Raw genomic sequence first — 16,376 nt, forward strand, 5'->3', positions numbered from 1 at the left:
TGCAGGGAAAGGGGGCTAGGGGTTCAAACTAATCTCGCAACATTCCCTGTCCTTGGCTCCAGCATGTGGCCCCCAGGCCTCTGGCCGCTGCTGGCTGGGTCCCCTGTGGCAGGAGCTGGCCATCCTGGAGTTCAAGGCCCCCAAAGCACTGCCCACACCTGTTCTTCCTCCCCAGTGGCCTCTCCGCTCCAGGGGAAGTAAGACAGCCCAGCCCAGGCAAACAGGTCCAGCTGCGGCTGGCAGCCAGTCCGGAGAACACTGCCACTCGGCCCTCCCTGCTGACCTCTGCACACCCTCGCCCGGCGCCCTGCCAGGCCTTATTCATGGGCTGGCAGTGCCAGGACCTCTCTCGGAGGCGGGGCAGAGTGGCAGCTTCTCGGCCCTGTGCCCAGCCCAGGCCTGCACCCTAGGCAGGCACTGCTCCCTGATCCAGGAACCACCTCTCTCTACAGCTGGGAGTGAGCAGCCAGAGAGGGAGAGAGCCTTGCCTGGTGCTACCCACCAAGCTAGTCACCAAGTGGGCAGAGGGAGGAGCAGCTCTCGCTGGGTGTCAAGCAGCCTGGGTCCCCAGTCCAGCTCTGCCTGTCCCTGGCAGTAAAGCCTCAGGTAAGTTACGGACCACTCAACTCGTTTCCCTGTAAGGAAACGTCCCTTCTCCCTTGAAATGCGTCCCTTTCTATCCTCCTGGGGCCCTCGCAGGCAAACAGCCAGGAAGGTTGGAACTGAGCTGGGCTGGCGATGGTAACAGCAGCTTTCTCTCCTGCACTGGCTCCAGTAAGTCTTGCTCAGATGTTGGTGGGGTGAGGAGGGTTGCCGAGGCAGGGAGGAGCCTGGGGGTTCTCCTGTCATCCTCCTGGGCCCCTTGAGTAGAAAGGGCATGCGAGGACCATCGAGGGTCCGAGGGGATTCACAGGGGTGGGTGGGGTGGGAGAGGGAGCTTCCCAGCGCATCGCGGGGTTGGTCCAAGCCCACCCTCCTCGCCCCCCGGCCCCACGAGGCTGTCTGGGTTAGGGATGCCCCAGAGGGGCCTTTGCACAAATGTCTCCACTGGCAACAGCCAGTGGCACTCGGCAACCCGGGGAGCCCTAAATGGGGCAGGGGTGCCCCGCGACTCAGTGAAGCCCCTCCTGCAGCAGACAGGGGAGTGGTGCAGATGGCAAAGGGAAAGCGCTCACCCGCCCCAGAGCCCCAGAGCCAGCCGGGAAGTCCTGGCTGGAGCTGCTCTCCGGCGCTGGGGCACCTGGGCAGCCATGGGTTGCCACCCAGGAAGGCAGGAGACCCAGGCTGCTCCCCAGGATCCTGGCAAGCCCCTTCCCTTCTGGACAATAGAGGTGGCAAGGCCTCCCCAGCCTTCTCCAGGGGCTGAGTGAGAAGCGAGGGCCTGCAGATGTGAGGCATCTGTCGAGGCACAAACCAGAGTCTGGGCTGGGCTCGGCAAAATGCAGTGCACATGGCTGGTGCGTGGCAGGGTCGTTTCAGGTGGGATCCAGGATGTCCAAAGTGACATCCAACTCTAGGCTGGTCCCTCTGGGGTTGGCTGGGGACTGAGGGCAGCAGCTGGACATGCCTCTTCCTGGACCCTGGGAGCTGATGGCCCACAAAGCCCAGGCTAGGAGCTGCTGGCAGTCATTGTGATTAGGGCCCTCCCCCCATGAAGTGCCTGCATTTTGGGGAGACATTAACCACCCTTGACACCAGCCTGATTTGGCGTTTAGTCACCACTCAAGGCCATGCATTCCAACCAAAAAGTTATAGGTGTCCCCATCTTAACCCACTGGCACCAAACCCGGGAGTGGGGCCCATGAACTTGGCCAAGCAGCCTGTGCCAGGATCCTGGTAGAAAGGGGTTTGGGCCGCTGCAGGGGTGAAACATGGCTTAACTTCTCTCCTGGGACTGGGGCAGGCTCCAGTTCAGCAACCCACCCTGGGCACCTGCAAACACAGGGGAACTTGACACACGCCCAGCCCTCAGAGAAGTCCGGGGAGGCCTTGCCGCCTCTATCGTCTCAGAAGGGAAGGGGCTTGCCAGGATCCTGGGGAGGAGCCTGGGTCTCCTGCCTTCCTGGGTGGCAGCATGTGGCCGCCCAGGTGCCCCAGCGCCGGAGAGCAGCTCCGGCAAGGACTTCCCGGCTGGTTCTGGGGTGGGTAAGCGTTTCCCTTTGCCTTTACACACCCGGGCTTCTGTGGTTTCCCAAGGGCTCTGGTGAGGAAATGGGCTTAGGTGCTGACAGTGGGGTGCATAGGATCGGGGGCATTTGGCCAGGGTGGCTGAGCCCCAGCGCCATCGTTCCGCACCCGGAAATCTTGGCTGTAATGCTTCTCTGTGGCTTCTTACCTGGAACCCTGGGGACACCCCCTTGCCCCAGTGTCTTCTCAATGCTGACAGTGACCCAGCCCGAGCTCCCCACCTGCCAAGGTCCGAGTTGAGCTCTCAGAACCCTTGGCCTTTCCGCAGGGCCTCTGAGGGCGTCTGGTGGACCCCGTACCTGCTCCGCAGCGCCCCCTCCAGGCTTTTCCCACTCACTGGCGGCCCCAGCCTGGCTTCAGAGGGGTTTAGTGGGGCTTTACCACGTCCCAGTTGCGTGACCTTGAGCAGGGTCCTTGACTTCTCTGGGCCTCGGCTTTCTCACTCTGTAAAATGGGAACAAACAAGGCTTTGTGAGGATGAGTGTGGCTGTCACGCCTGTGACTGCTTATGTGATTCTCACTCCAGCTCCTCCAGCTCCTCCCTTTTGCGGTCCTGAGGTCTAGCCTAAGTCTCCCTTGCTTCTCTTGAGGGGTGTTAATTTCTCTTGGCCTCTTCCCCTCCCTATGCTCTCATTTGGTTTTATTTCATCTCCGTCCCTCTGCCTTCCCCTTTTCCCTATCGGTTTCCATACTCTGCTGAAACCTCTGAGGAGGCCCTGCCCATCCCACTGCCCCTCGGCCCTCCCCACAGCACCCACCCTGCCCCGCTTCTCCGGGGCTTGCCCTCCTGTAGCCCGGGAGTTGGGGCTGGGGGCGGCTGTGCTGACATCACTGGCGTTTATGCACTGCTCCTTGCCCAACGCAAATTTCATCCTCGTTCTCTCTGAATCAATTCACTTTTATTGCCTCAGCTGCTCAAAAGCAATTTTTCAAGAACAAAAAGGTCAGCACGTCCAAGACTAATCAATTCTCGGAGAGCTCCTGCAGCCGCCAGGGGAGCCGGGCACCGGCAGCCCCCCGCCCTTCCCGCCAGCACCCTCCCACCAGCCCCATCACTTTTATTGCTTCATGATGCCTGTCATTAGTGGTGTGTTTGAGATGCCCCACAGTGTTCTTACAACATAAAACCTGGGTGATTTGCAGGGGGTTGGGGGCGGGCGCATTTATGGGCCCTTGCTGGCTCCGGACAGTAACAGCTGAGCTGATGGATCACCTGCCAGGGGAGTCAGCACAGGAGGCCTTCAGCCACTTGCTGAAAAGCAGAACCGGGGCTGTCTGCCTGCTCCCGGACCCACCCCTCTCCTCCTCAACTCCCCATCACTGTGGTCTTGGCATCGGCCAGCTGTTATGCGTTCCAGGAATTTGGAAGGCATTACCTCAAGGCCTCCCTGGTCCCCACCACAGCCCTACCCCTCCCTGAGCACCCCCCCACCCCTCTGCCCACCACAATGCCAGGCTCAGTCCCTCCAGCACTGCAAGGTCTACATTGCCATTTCACAGATGGGGAAACTGAAGCCCAACGTCACGGAGGTAGGAAGGGGCAGACATAGACCTGGAAGGATTCTGTGGCCTGTTCGAAGTTCCATGCATGAGCCGTGCTCCGTGGAGAGCCAGGTCTGCTGTTCTAGGCTTTGCTCTCCCAGGCCCCTGGCTGTCCATGTCCCACACCATCCTGACACCTGACACTCGGCACCCGTGTCAATAACAGCTACAACGCACCACGGCCTTGGGACACCGCGCTCAGCGCTCTGCCTGGATGAGCCCTGTATCCCACGACAGCCCCACTGTGGACATTCTTATGTCCATTTTACAGATGATGAAACTGAGATGGGGGGATGCAGTGCTATGCACAAGCCACACAGCTGGAAACGTGCGCTGGGGACTAGAACCCAATTACCTGCTTTGGCTCTGTAATCCTCTTTTTATTTTTATTTAATTTTTTTTCTGAGATGGAGTGTCATTCTGTCGCACAGGCTGGAGTGCAGTGGCATGATCTCGGCTCACTGCAAGCTCCGCCTCTTGGGTTCAACCCATTCTTGTGTCTCAGCCTCCCAAGAAGCTGGGATTACAGGGGCCTGCCACCACGCCCGGCTAATTTTTTGTAGTTTTAGTAGAGACAGGGTTTCACCATGTTGGTCAGGCTGGTCTCGGGCTCCTGACCTCAGGTGATCCGCCCTCCTCTGCCTCCCAAACTGCTGGGATCACAGGCGTGAGCTGCTGCGCCCGGCCTTTTAATCTTCTTTGTAAAACACCTTAGGATATGAAATATCCATAATAGGCAAATCCATAGACACAGAACGCAGATCATGTTGCCAGAGGCTGGGGGTGAAGAGGAGCTGCTGAATGAGTGGGTGTTTCCTCCTGGGGTGACCAGCATGTTCTGCGATAGCGGATGATGGCTGTGCCACCTTGTGAGTATACTAAATGCCGCCCAGTGGTACACTTTAAACTGGCTGATTTTATGTTATGTGAACTTCCCTTCAATACATTATTTGAGGCTGGACATAGTGGCTCACTTCTGTTATCCCAGCACTTTGGGAGGCTGAGATGGGTGGATCACCTGAGGTCAGGAGTTCGAGACCAGCCTGACCAACATTGTGAAACCCCATCTCTACTAAAAATACAAAAAATTAGTCGGGCATGGTGGTGTGTGCCTGTAATTCCAGCTACTCAGGAGGCTGAGGCCGGAGAATCGCTTGAATCTGGAAGGCAGAGGTTGCAGTGAGCCAAGATCATGTCATTGTACTCCTGCCTGGGCAACAGAGCAAGACTCTGCCTCAAAAAATAAATAAATAAATAAATAAATAAAAATTATTTGGAAAAAAACCAGCTTAGATATTTCTGCCACCTGTTTGGCAGGTGTCTGGGTGTCCCCATAGGCCATCTTCAGCTGCTCTCCTAATGCAGTCTGTGTGCTAGCAGGAGAGACGTCAAGACATCCTCCGCCCAGCAGGAGCGTCCGTCACCTCTCCCAGGAAGCCTTCCTGGCTGTCCCCGCCTGCTCTGGAGGCTCCACCTCTCAAACACCGTGTCCTCTTTGATGTCTGGGGCACACGCTGTTCTTGGCCAGGCCACAGCCTCGTCATGCATGCCTCTGCCTGGTGGCTCACGGGCTCTGTCCACAATACCAGGGGACAGGTGCTCTTGGCTGTCCCAGGAGCCAGGACGAGATGTGCTCATGCATGTATTGCCAGATTCTCCTGGGATCCTGGGTGCTTCCTCAGCCCTTGGCCCTCCCTTGGCCTGAGCTCCCCACCTCCCTGGCACCCAAGACTGGTGGAAAAGGAAAGCCCTCTCGTTCTGAGTTGAGCTCTCAGAACCCTTAGCCTTTCTGCAGGGCCTCCGAAGGTGTCTGGTGGACCCTGTGCCTGCTCTGCAGTGCCCCCTCCAGGCCTTCTTGCATGGGACAGTGACAAGGAGCTTTGTCTCAGAGCGAGTCCAGCGGGGCCTCCATGGAGTGCAAGGTTGCCTGCCCTGCCGGTGAAAGAGCCAGCCTTGTCCCCTGTTTCCCAGACCCCCTGCCCAGTGGCCTCTGAATGTCCCCTGTGTGGGCCCCTCCCCAGCTGCCCCTCTTGCTCTCCAACTCTGATCCCACCAAGAGTCCAAGCTCTCGGAGGCCCCTGCTACCTGGGAAGATGACATTGGGGCAGGGGTCTCTTCTGATGTGTGTGTTTTGTCCTGTGGACCTTGGGGTCCCCCTGCCCCTGATAAGACGGGGTCTCAGAACAGAAATAAAGCCTCAGACAGGTGAGCCTCCATGGCATATGGCCCCTTGAGCCAGCCACATGGCTGGGCTCAGCCCCTGCCAGGACACTGGCCAGACAGCTGGCCAGGAGGCGGCCTTGACCAGTCCCCTTCCCTGCTCCGAGCTGGGATCGTGCTGGGAAGGCTGAATGGGACAAAGCCGGTGAAAACGCCTGGAAGACAATAAATGCCATTTTCTCTAAGCGTATTTATCTCTTTAACAACAGTGACAACCATTTGTGAGCCATCTCTCTGTCTTAGGCATGGTGCTACATGCCAACGAAACCCGCCGCCATTGAATCCTGGCCAGCCAGTGAAGAAAGAGTTGGGTCTGGGAGGTGCCACTTTACAGATAGGGCACCAAGGGGCAGGGTGGCAGGAGGCCCACCGGACGTTCACCACGAAGTGGCAGTCCCAGCGTCCACACCCGGCAGGCACCACGCTGGCCGGTGGCCTCCCTGCCAGCATGCCTGGCTTCCCAGCCTCAGAACTTGATCTGCTCCCTCTTCCGGACGCTGGGGCTCCTGCCAAGTCCTGGGCTGGGCAGCAACTGCTGAACATTCTAAGAAATCCCTCCCAGGGTTTTCTCAGGAGCCCGGGTGGGGCAGGAAGTCCCCAGGGGCTGAGGGGACCGTGGCAGCAGGTGGCACCCAGAGCAGCGCTCTCCTGGGGCCCAGGCTGTTGGGCCAGAGGCAGGACTGTGAGACCTAGTGCAGGGCCTCCCGCCAGTGGCCGGCACCTACTTGTGGGCTGGGGGTTCCCCCAGCAGGTCAGGCTCCCCAGCTGACACACTCACAGACCTCGCACCTTGGAGAGCCAGTGTTCCCGGGCCACACAGCTATGCCAACCAGGGGCTGGGCCTGTCTTGGCTCTGGTGCCCCGGCCCCAGGTCCTGGGCGCTGGCTCCACGCAGCAGCAGGCGGCCTCCCGAGGACACGGTCTGACCAGCTGCTGCTACGTCACACTCAGATGAGACCTGCTGCTGAGTCCTACTGGCCAGGCATAGGCAGGGAGTGAAAATTATCTACCGATTTTATTTCTTAATAACTGAACAAAAATAAACATTGGTGGTTTGACAAACAACTACATATTTTCAAACCCAGCCAGTCCAGGGGATGCTGTTTCCAGGTGCGTTATGCAGCATGACGCCGCTGAGTTGCTCTGAGATGTCCCTTGGATGTCTCGCGGATTGTCTCCGGGGTCCCTCCCACTCCACCCTCCTTTGCCGCCCTCTCCCCAGCCCCCGCTACCCTTTCATGCTTCTGAATTCAAGGGCCACACTGTCCCCTGAACAGACCGATCACAATGAGATCCATTATAGTTTCAAAGATACCACACACAAAAAAAAAATAAAAAGGGGGGGGTGTCCAGGAATGCAGCCGCACCCTGGAGAGCAGTACAATCAGCTATTGTTGTGCTAGAAGTTTCTCTGTGATAAGAAGGGAATCTAGAAATGCTGTCTTCTGAACTGATTGCAAAACAGAATAAAAGTTCAAGGCCCCGAGATAGCCAAGCGGGCACCCCCTCCAGAGCAGCCCCAGGCCACACAGCTGGGCCTCCAGGCTGGCCAGCCCCTGTCCTTGTGTGCATCTGCACAGGGCTCCTTGGAAGGGGGCCCCGCTCCATGTCCCCCCCCACCCCCTCCCCATCTGGGCCTGGGGCAGCTGAGCTGGCTTCCTGCACCAAGGGGACCCTCCAGCCTCCTTCCTGAAGCAACTGCCGCTCCCCGAAGGCCTCCTGGGCCAGGGCTTCCCGCGTTCTCTGCTTTAGTGATGTTGGTTCTCCCACAGACACTGGCTGCCCACCCCGCACAGAGGGCATGACTGTCCTTCCCTTGCACAAGCAGGGACACAGCGGCACAGAGATGGGGGCCGATGGCTAGGACCTGAACTCTGAGCTGTGGGCCCCAGGTTTTTCATCCGCTTAGGCCACTCCCCACTTCCCAGATATCCCCTGGGGTGTCCGGTTTGCAGGAAGGGCCACCACTGGCCTTGAGCTTCCAGTATCATTTCCAGGCGCTGACGCGTGCATTGGCTCTGACTGCATCACTGGGACCCAGGCCAGGTTATGCCGGGGCCTGCGCTGCTCCCTCCCTGCGACATTCGGGGTCCTCCTCGAAGCCATCCCTCCCCCCTCATCTAGGTGTCCAGGCCCTGAGCTTGGCCAGTCTTTCCCTGGGACACCTGTCTTGAGCTGTCATCCTGTCTTGATAGCAACCTAGAGGGTAGAAGGCGCCGATGCTGGAGCGGGGCGAAGTGTAGAGACTCGGTCCTGACTTTGAGTGTGGACTCTGGGCCAGGCTCCCCCTGGTTTGAATCCAGTGGTCTCTAAGCAGCTGTGTGACCTCAAGCAGGTGACTTAACCTCTCTGTTGGTTTCCTGATCTAAAAACTGGAATAATAATAGCCCCGTCCAACGTGGCCATCGTGAGGAATGGCTGAGAGTTCTCGGTAGGTGCTCACAAAGCCTGAGCATCAGCCCAAGCCCCTCGCTGTGTAGACTCAGCACTGCAGCCCAGAATCTCAGACCCCCATTAGTCTGAATTGGGTACTCTTGCCATCCTGGGGGTCACTTTTCAGAACCAGCTGGCGAGTCTGCTCCTCCCTCCATCAGCACCAGCGGCCACCTGGGAGGCCTGGGCCAGGTTGCCGGCCCTTCCCCAGCAGTGCCAGCCACTCACTGGGAGTCGGTGGCCGCTGGTGTCCCCAGGGTGGAAGGCATCGGATGCCACAGCCACAGGCAAGAGGAACCCTGGACCTTGGAGCTTCCTGATGAGCTGCCGGTGGGGCTGTGGGGACAGGGAGGGCACTGCCAGTCAAGCCCCTGCCACTTCCCAGTCTCCCAGGGTAGGGTCCTCGTGCCCCTTCCCATGCTTGGTGGCTCCTGGCCAGCAGCCCCTGCCCTTCATGTGTCCTCAGGTCTCTCCCCAGGATGGAGGCCTTGGCCCAGCATCCCACCCCTGCCAGGGCTGTGAGACCCTCCTCCATGGGTTCCCTCACCCCTCCAGGGGCTCTGGGGACCCTTCTCCCCTGCAACCCCATTTCCCAGCGCAGGAAGGCCAACTCCACCACAGTCACTGTGCCCCAGGCCCTGTCCCTCAGCGGAAAATAAACCAAGGAAACATACAAGCCATACCTGGGAGACCCTTGCTTGCTGCCTGGCCCCGGGGCATATCCAGCAGACACCGGTAAACGCTGCCGGGGTTGTCTGCTTCTAGGGCCCTGACCCCTAGGCCCAAGCTGTATACACAGGGGCTCAGGAACTGGGGCCACCTGGGGACAGGAGACCTGAGTGTCACAGCAGCCTCTGTGGGTGGGCAGGCCTGGGACTCCCTCCCTGACTGAGGCAGGCTGGACACAGGTTTGCAGCGACCGGAGGCTGCGGCCGGGCCTGCGCGACCTTCCCAGCCTGGGATGCCCATTCTCTCACCCCTCTGTGTTCATGGTCCCCAGCCAGGGCAGGGCCCTCTCCCCAATCTCTGGTCCAGTTTGACTCTGAGTCACAGTCAGGCTGAGTGAGTATAGTATGTCCCCAAATTCCATGCCTCCATTTGCTCATTTGTGCAATGGTCCAGGGACTGCTGGTCCACAGGGTGCCATCAGGGCTGGAGAAGCAGCGGACAGAGACAGCTGGGCCAGTGCTGCCATCCCAACTGCTGGCCGCTAGCTCTCACATCTGCTGGGGAGCAGTCACCTGAGCCCTTGGCAGGTGAGGCCAGATGTGGGACTGTGTGTGACTGGGGTTTGTGTGGGGCAGCAGCGATGGGGACACTCAAGTCAGGTGCAGCTGTGTCCACTGAGCTGGAGGTCACCAAACGGGGCTTACAACGCAGGGCAGACCCTAATCTCGAGGCCTGCATCATGAGGGGCTCCAACGGGCTGGCCCACAGGAAGTACTTTCTTTTTGTTTTGTTTTGTTTTGTTTTTGAGACGGAGTCTCGCTCTATCGCCCAGGCTGGAGTGCAGTGGCCGGATCTCGGCTCACTCCAAGCTCCGCCTCCCGGGTTCCCGCCATTCTCCTACCTCAGCCTCCCAAGTAGCTGGGACTACGGGTGCCCGCCACCACGCCCGGCTAGTTTTTTGTATTTTTATTAGAGACTGGGTTTCAACATGTTAGCCAGGATGGTCTCGATCTCCTGACTTCGTGTCTGCCTGCCTCAGCCTCCCCAAGTGCTGGGATTGCAGGCGTGAGCCACCGCGCCCGGCCCACGGAAAGTACTTGCTGTGCCTGGCCCTTCATGCTTTGCCTCTGGTTCCTGAAATGGGCACTGGAGGTGGGCACAGTTATTGTCCACATTTCTCAGGTGAGCAAAGCGAGGCTTAGAGAAGCTAAGTGACTTATCCAAGGTCACATAGCAAGAAAGGGGCCTCGGTCAGAACTAAAGGGCCCGTGGTGCACAGGCAGAGGGTGCCATAGAGCTGCCAGGGCCTTCTCAAACCTGGCTGTGAGCAGAAACTTCTCCTGCCTCCCTGGGCCCACCATGGTGACGTGCGGCGTGCCTCCATGCCCCAAGATCTCTTATCAGCCCATCAGCACTTGTCACGGCCACTTTTATGGTCTGTGTATTCTCGTGTGTCTGTATTGGCGCGACGTTCCTTCATTCAGGCAATATTTGCTAAGCATCCAGGAGGCCCTCGCTTATTCATTTATCATCCAGCAAACACCACGAGGAGGCTGCCAGCCGGGGCCAGGCTGGGTGCGGGCTCCCGGGTTGGGGTGGGCATCACAGGGGCACTCCGTGGCTGATGTGGGGAGGGTTGTGATGGGAAGGACCAGGGCGTGCTAGGTGTGCACAGAGATGCTGAGGTGCAGGAGTGGGCGTCTCTCTGAGCACGTGGCCCTGAAGCTGAGAGCTGTGGGTGCACTGATGTGGGGGAGAGGCCAACTTCCTTTCACTGGAGTCCCCAAAGTTTCTGGCAGGGATAACCAGGATCGTAGTGGCTGACACTAAGTACAGGGAGGTCACAGGACGTGCTGTGAAGCAGGAGTTCAGGGTTCAAGCCCAGGCCTTTCTCCTCATACTGAACATGCCTCTCCTGGGGCCATGGGGAGCCCTTGATCCAAAGCCCTCCACAAGGGACGTCTCATGGTATGTGGGGACGGGCCTTTGCCATAGCAGCCCATGCAAATGCCTTGGGGCCAGAGCCAGCCCTGCAGGGACTCTCCCTACACTATTCTTCACATACACCATGGAGGACAAGAGGAAGGGACACCCCTGGTCTGGCCATGTGGTGAACAGCTCCCTGTTCATTGACCCCCAGGGGTGCTGCGATCCAGGAGTGGCCACGAGACACGGGGGGAGGGAGGCGACTTCCCAATGGGGCAGCGGGCTGGTCTGGCAGGCTTGGTTAGGTGGGGTCCTGGAAGAGGCTGTCCAGCCCAGAGGCTGCCAGGCCTGGCCTGGGGCTGGCTGCTCTTCCAGGAAAGGTGTGAGGCCTCTTGTGGCTCAACACTTTGGAAAGTCAGCCAAGTTCTAAGCTTACAGGTGCATGAAGGTTCCATGTCTGTGGTTTCAAGAATGTAAGAGTGGGGGTGGGAGGCCCTAGGAGGTGGTCCTGTGTGGGGGCAGCCAGGTAGTGGGTGTGGGATGGGGAATGAGGTGGGGGATGGAGTAAGGTGTGGGAGAAGTGAAGTGGGGGTGAGATGGGGAGGTGGGGGTGGGAGAGGAGGAAGGGGTTGGGGCTGGGAAGTTGGCCCTTATGGCCCTGATCTGCCTGTGACACCTTCCGTTCCTGCCCCTCCATGTGGACAAGAACAAGTATTCCCTTCCCCAGCCTGCTCCCTCTGAAAAAAAATCCTCTTCCTATTTAGTATGCAACAGGTGCTCAATGTGTGCTTCTACCGCTCTTCGGGAAAGGAGAGGGCTAAGCAGGACACAGCCCAGAGCTCAGCACTGCCCTAGCCTCCCACCCTCACCTCCCAAGGCAAGGGCCTCACCCAACGGTCTGGCTGGGGACCCTCACCAGCCTCCCCCACCATGGATACAGGTGGCACTTCTGGAGGCCCAGAGGGGGCAGACATGACATCCAAGGTCACACAGTGAGTCCAGACCACATGGCCTGCTCCTTGGAACGCCCTGGAGAAAGAAAGGGCAGCCCAAAGCGGGGAGGGTCATGCCCCACCTGGAGTGGGCCTTGATGACCTTGACGACCCCTTCCCACCTTGAGATATTTAACAATTCTTCCAGGGTTTCCCCAAGGAGGCCTATTCACACAGGCGGGGCATCTGATGGACTGCCCCTGGGTGGTGTCTCCTGCAGCCACCTTGGAGGGGTGTGGCACTGGACAGGGAGGTCCATTTACCCCACACAAGAAGGAAGAGCGGAGTAACCCACCCAGATGGGCAGTTCTTCCACTGGGGGCTGGCGCCAGAGTCTGAGTGAGGGGCTGGAGCCAGGCTGCAGGAGCACAGAGCCCAGGATCTGCACCCGTCCGCCAGGCTGCCTGTCTTGGCGTCTCCTCCTGCTCCAGCTTGGCCGAGCCAAGCTGCCAAAGGCCAAAGAGCACCATGAACTCTTAAGAGTGACCCAAATAAATCTTTTCAAGAAAAACAGGCCCTGCAAGCCTGTGGGTCCCCATGACAAGGGACCATCAGGCAGATAGACTGGACTTCGGTTTGCTTCGTGAGGACTCCGCCAGCAGCTCCCAGCCTGCTGGGCCCTGGCCCTGGTGGTCACCGCTGTGGCCTCCTGCACCCCCGCCGTGTAGGGAGCTGCAAGGAGCTCGGGGTGCTGCTGCTCTTCTGAGGCCGGAGCGTCTCCTGCCTTTGCTTGGGTTTTATAGAGAGTGAGTCGGCTGGACAGGGACAGACCGGGGCTGGCGGCTGAGGGTGAGGGTGGAGCCAGTGGTGCCGTGCCCCGGCTACAGGCAGGCTCCAGGGCTGGGCTGGGTGTCGGCTTGGGCAGAGTGGGTGGAAGGCTCAGAGGGGGCTGGGGCCGAGGCCTGGTGGGGCCTGCGTTGCCCTGGTTGGGGGAGGGATGGGTCACTGCAGGGAATTACAGCAAGTGGGAGGCGCCAGGACGTGGGGAGTTTCCTCTGACTTCTGGGACTCTCCGAGGCTCGGCCTGCTCTAGCACGTTCTCCAGCCCCCTCCGTCACCGCCACCAGGTTATTACCTTGACCTGACGCACACCTGATGTGGCTGGATGACTGGGCCGGGGGGCTGCGGCCCCTTCTCGCACCCCTCCCCTCCCCCTGTGCCCGTCTCCAGCCCTCTCCCGTTTTACGCGCCCCTCCTTCCCGGACTTGGACAGACTCGGAGGCCAGGCGTGTGCCGGGCGGGATCGCGCGCGCGCTGGGGTGAAATCAAAAGAAAAGCTTTGTTAAAGCTCCTTCCGCGGAAAATGGGGTGGATGTGAGCGGCGCCGGCCTCTTCCTGCTGGAATGGGAATTAGCGGCGCGGATTATTTTGAGGACGCGGGGTCCCATTGTGCCCACACGCGCCTCCTCCTGCCCGGCTCCGCGGGGTTCGCGGCGCATGGACCCCGCCCCCAAGGCCTCAGGTGGGCCGGGGGCTCCGGGAGGCCGCCGCCGCCCTGCGTCCCAGGAGAGCAGTTCCCGGTGACAAGCCCGGGCCCTGCAGGAACCGCACAGCAGTTCTGTGTCTTGGAGCGGAAAACGCGGCGCCTTCGTCAGGACCGCACCAAGGAGGGGGTGGGGAAGCGGGTCCAGCCTCACGGGGAGCCCGCCGGGAACTGGCAGCGGCAGAGGAGAGTCCCGCTCTCTATCTAAGCCTCCCTGGGCCGAGCAGGCCCGAACCCAACCTTTGGAACTTGCTTTCTAGAAAGGGCAGCACCCCGGGGGTCCGTGCTGTGGGCATGATAGTCTCTCAGGTGGGGGGAGGGGAGGGGACACTTTGGGGAAGCCACGGGGGGTCTCTGGGTATCTCTGGGACGCTTTCTGGTGGGGTGTCTCCTCGAATGAAAACCATCTTGGGCCAGATGCCGGGGAGCTGGCAGCCCCCGACACAAACAGACCTTGGTGTCCTGGATCGGCTTCAGGTGCCTGATGGGGCGGGAGGGTCGGTGCAGAGGCTCAGAGGCCAGCCCAGTTCGGTGAACCAGCAGCTGAATTTCAGACTCCGGGGTCCCCAACCCCTTGGGAGACACTGGGACCGTTCTGGGGCTGCCCTGAAGGCTCCAGAGGGTGGAGGGGAAGGGCACGGTGCTTTTGCTAACATTCTCACATCCCCTGGGAGCGGGTGGGTGGCCACCCTGAGGCCACTGCAAGGGGGGAGGGGACAGAGAGCGGTGGGGAGGGGGCAGAGAGCGGTGGGGAGGGGGCAGAGAGAGGTGGGGAGGGGGAGGAGGGGAAGCTGCAGGCAGGAAGTGGGAGGGACCAGCTCCCGCGTGGCAGGGGAGAGGGAGTGCTGTCCCTGCTGTGGGCACCTGGAGTGACACCTGTGGGGGCAGCTCCTCATCTGACCTGCACTAACCAGTAATCTGAAGCCATCTCCTGGGACTCGTCCACCCGGAAAGATCCCATCCTCAACCCCATCAATAGATCTGCTTGCATTTCGGGCAAAATCTGGAAGAGCTCGGTTCTTTGTCTCACCCTCCCAGGAAACAAGCAGTTCACCTCCCCTGGAATGTCCTCACCCCCTTGCCTGGGTCCCAAGACCCTCCCCACCCCCCCACCCCACTCCGTCTCAGGCTGGCTGCCTCTGACCCTAAAAGTCCAATTCCGTCTGTTTGCCTGGTTGGAGGGGCACTCATCTGTGGCCCAGTCAGGCAGAAAGCCAGAGAACGGGGCGGGGGGAAACTCCCATCTACATGAGTCAGGGGGCAGAACCTGGGGATTTATCGGACAACCAAGAGGGCGCCTGGGCTGTGAAGAAAGGCAGCACTTGCTCCGAGGAGACTGTTTCAGGAGCTAGACCCCACCCTGCTGGTGGGGTGCGTGGTGGCATTTCCCGGGGGCACGTGGGCTCTTGCCTGGTGGTCTGGGGTCCCTGGCACTTTATTTCTAAAGTTGTCCACATCAGCAGGAGGTGAGTGGAATAGACGGTGGAGGCCAGGTACCTGGAAACTGCTCCAGGGGCTGTGATTGGAGGGTGACCCAGGTGCCACCCACCTGCGACGTGGTCATGGGTGGTTTTATCTGAGCTGGTTGTTTGCTTGCAGAGAGGGAACCCAAAGGCCACACCAGAAAGCAGGCTTCCAGTTAGGCGAAGGCGAGGGCTGGAAAACCTCGCCCACCCCTGCACCTACCCCTGCACCCACCCCCGCACCCACCCCCACACCCACCCCTGCACTTGTGTAGTCCTCACGGGTCCTCTACATCCTGGGCCAGAGGGAGAGGCCCCTTGAGCAGCGGCTCTCGCAACAAAGAGGAAGGGCCCCACCAAGGACACGCACTCAGAACCCCAGAATTCTAGGAGGCAGAATGGACGCCACCAAGAGGTCAGTGGTCTAGAGTGGGTCTCCCGTGCTCGCTCCATGGCAGTGCCTCACGTGATCACTGGCGCGTTTGCCCAATTCTCTGCACTGGAAAAGTGGAGAATGGCTAGATGGTGCCCTCTCCATTAATCTACAAACCTGGATGACATTTATTATCCTTCAGTCTTTATTTTAAACAAGGCTCTCATCCTTTACCCTTCCAAAGTACTTTGAGACATTTTCCTTCTGCCCAGAATCCTCTGCCCGGTCCCCTGTAGCTAGTGTCCAGACACTGGTCACAGACCTCCACTGAGCCCGAACAGAGCGAGACCTCCCATCTCAGAAGGATTTCTTGGCCCTTGCCCATTGCCATACTCTACTGTTAGATTTTTAAACTGCTAGACCATGTGCCAATTCACCATTGACTTGTAGCCACTAGGACCTTCAATGTATTTTTCTGTTGTGTTTGTTCATGGCCAGGAATCGATGAACTTTGGGTAGACAATCAGTAGACCTTGAGTGTGGCCTTGGTGAAGGCTTCCCACTTTGTTGATTTGCATGTGCCCCTCTTTGTTGAGGGGCTTTTAAAGCAGTTTCTGCATCGTGGGGAGCTGGCTGCTGTACCCAGCCTGTGGCCCTGTACCCCTTTTGCACCATCCTAATTTCAACATACAGATGTCAATTCAGAAAATTATTATATCATTCTCTCGAATCACTCAAAACATAAAATCCCCTCTTTTGTCTCATGTTGAAGAGCTGATGGCATCGGACCTGTCAAATCAGGCCTGTTTTCCTAGTCAGAGATTGAATGGCATATTTGCAAAGCACTTCGTCTAAATTGCATGGCACATACCCCAGGAGCCCAAAGATCTGGTTGTTCTCCTGAGATGCATGACGAGGCCTGCAGGTGGCGGAGGGGGGAAGAAGGAGGAGCCACCACTTCTGAAGCATCAGAATGTCAAAATCTAAGTATTCCACGAGGTCAGCAGCAGGTGTCTCCTGGTCTGGAGAGGGCATGGAAGTGGCCACAGGTCTGGACCTCTCTGGGTGGATGTGAGGGAGAGTAATCG

At 59.2% G+C, this 16,376-nt stretch overlaps 1 long non-coding RNA gene across 1 annotated transcript; it reads left to right on the forward strand.

The window, feature by feature from the left end:
• The first annotated feature begins 386 nt into the window (after positions 1-386).
• Positions 387-5,013, forward strand: LOC117066472. Its single transcript, XR_004430354.1, has 2 exons — positions 387-606; positions 3,688-5,013. It is a non-coding gene; the product is annotated as an uncharacterized LOC117066472 (long non-coding RNA).
• The last annotated feature ends 11,363 nt before the right edge of the window (positions 5,014-16,376 follow it).

This window comes from Trachypithecus francoisi, unplaced genomic scaffold (assembly GCF_009764315.1).
Source record: "Trachypithecus francoisi isolate TF-2019V2 unplaced genomic scaffold, Tfra_2.0 Lachesis_group20, whole genome shotgun sequence".
Taxonomy (NCBI): domain Eukaryota; kingdom Metazoa; phylum Chordata; class Mammalia; order Primates; family Cercopithecidae; genus Trachypithecus; species Trachypithecus francoisi.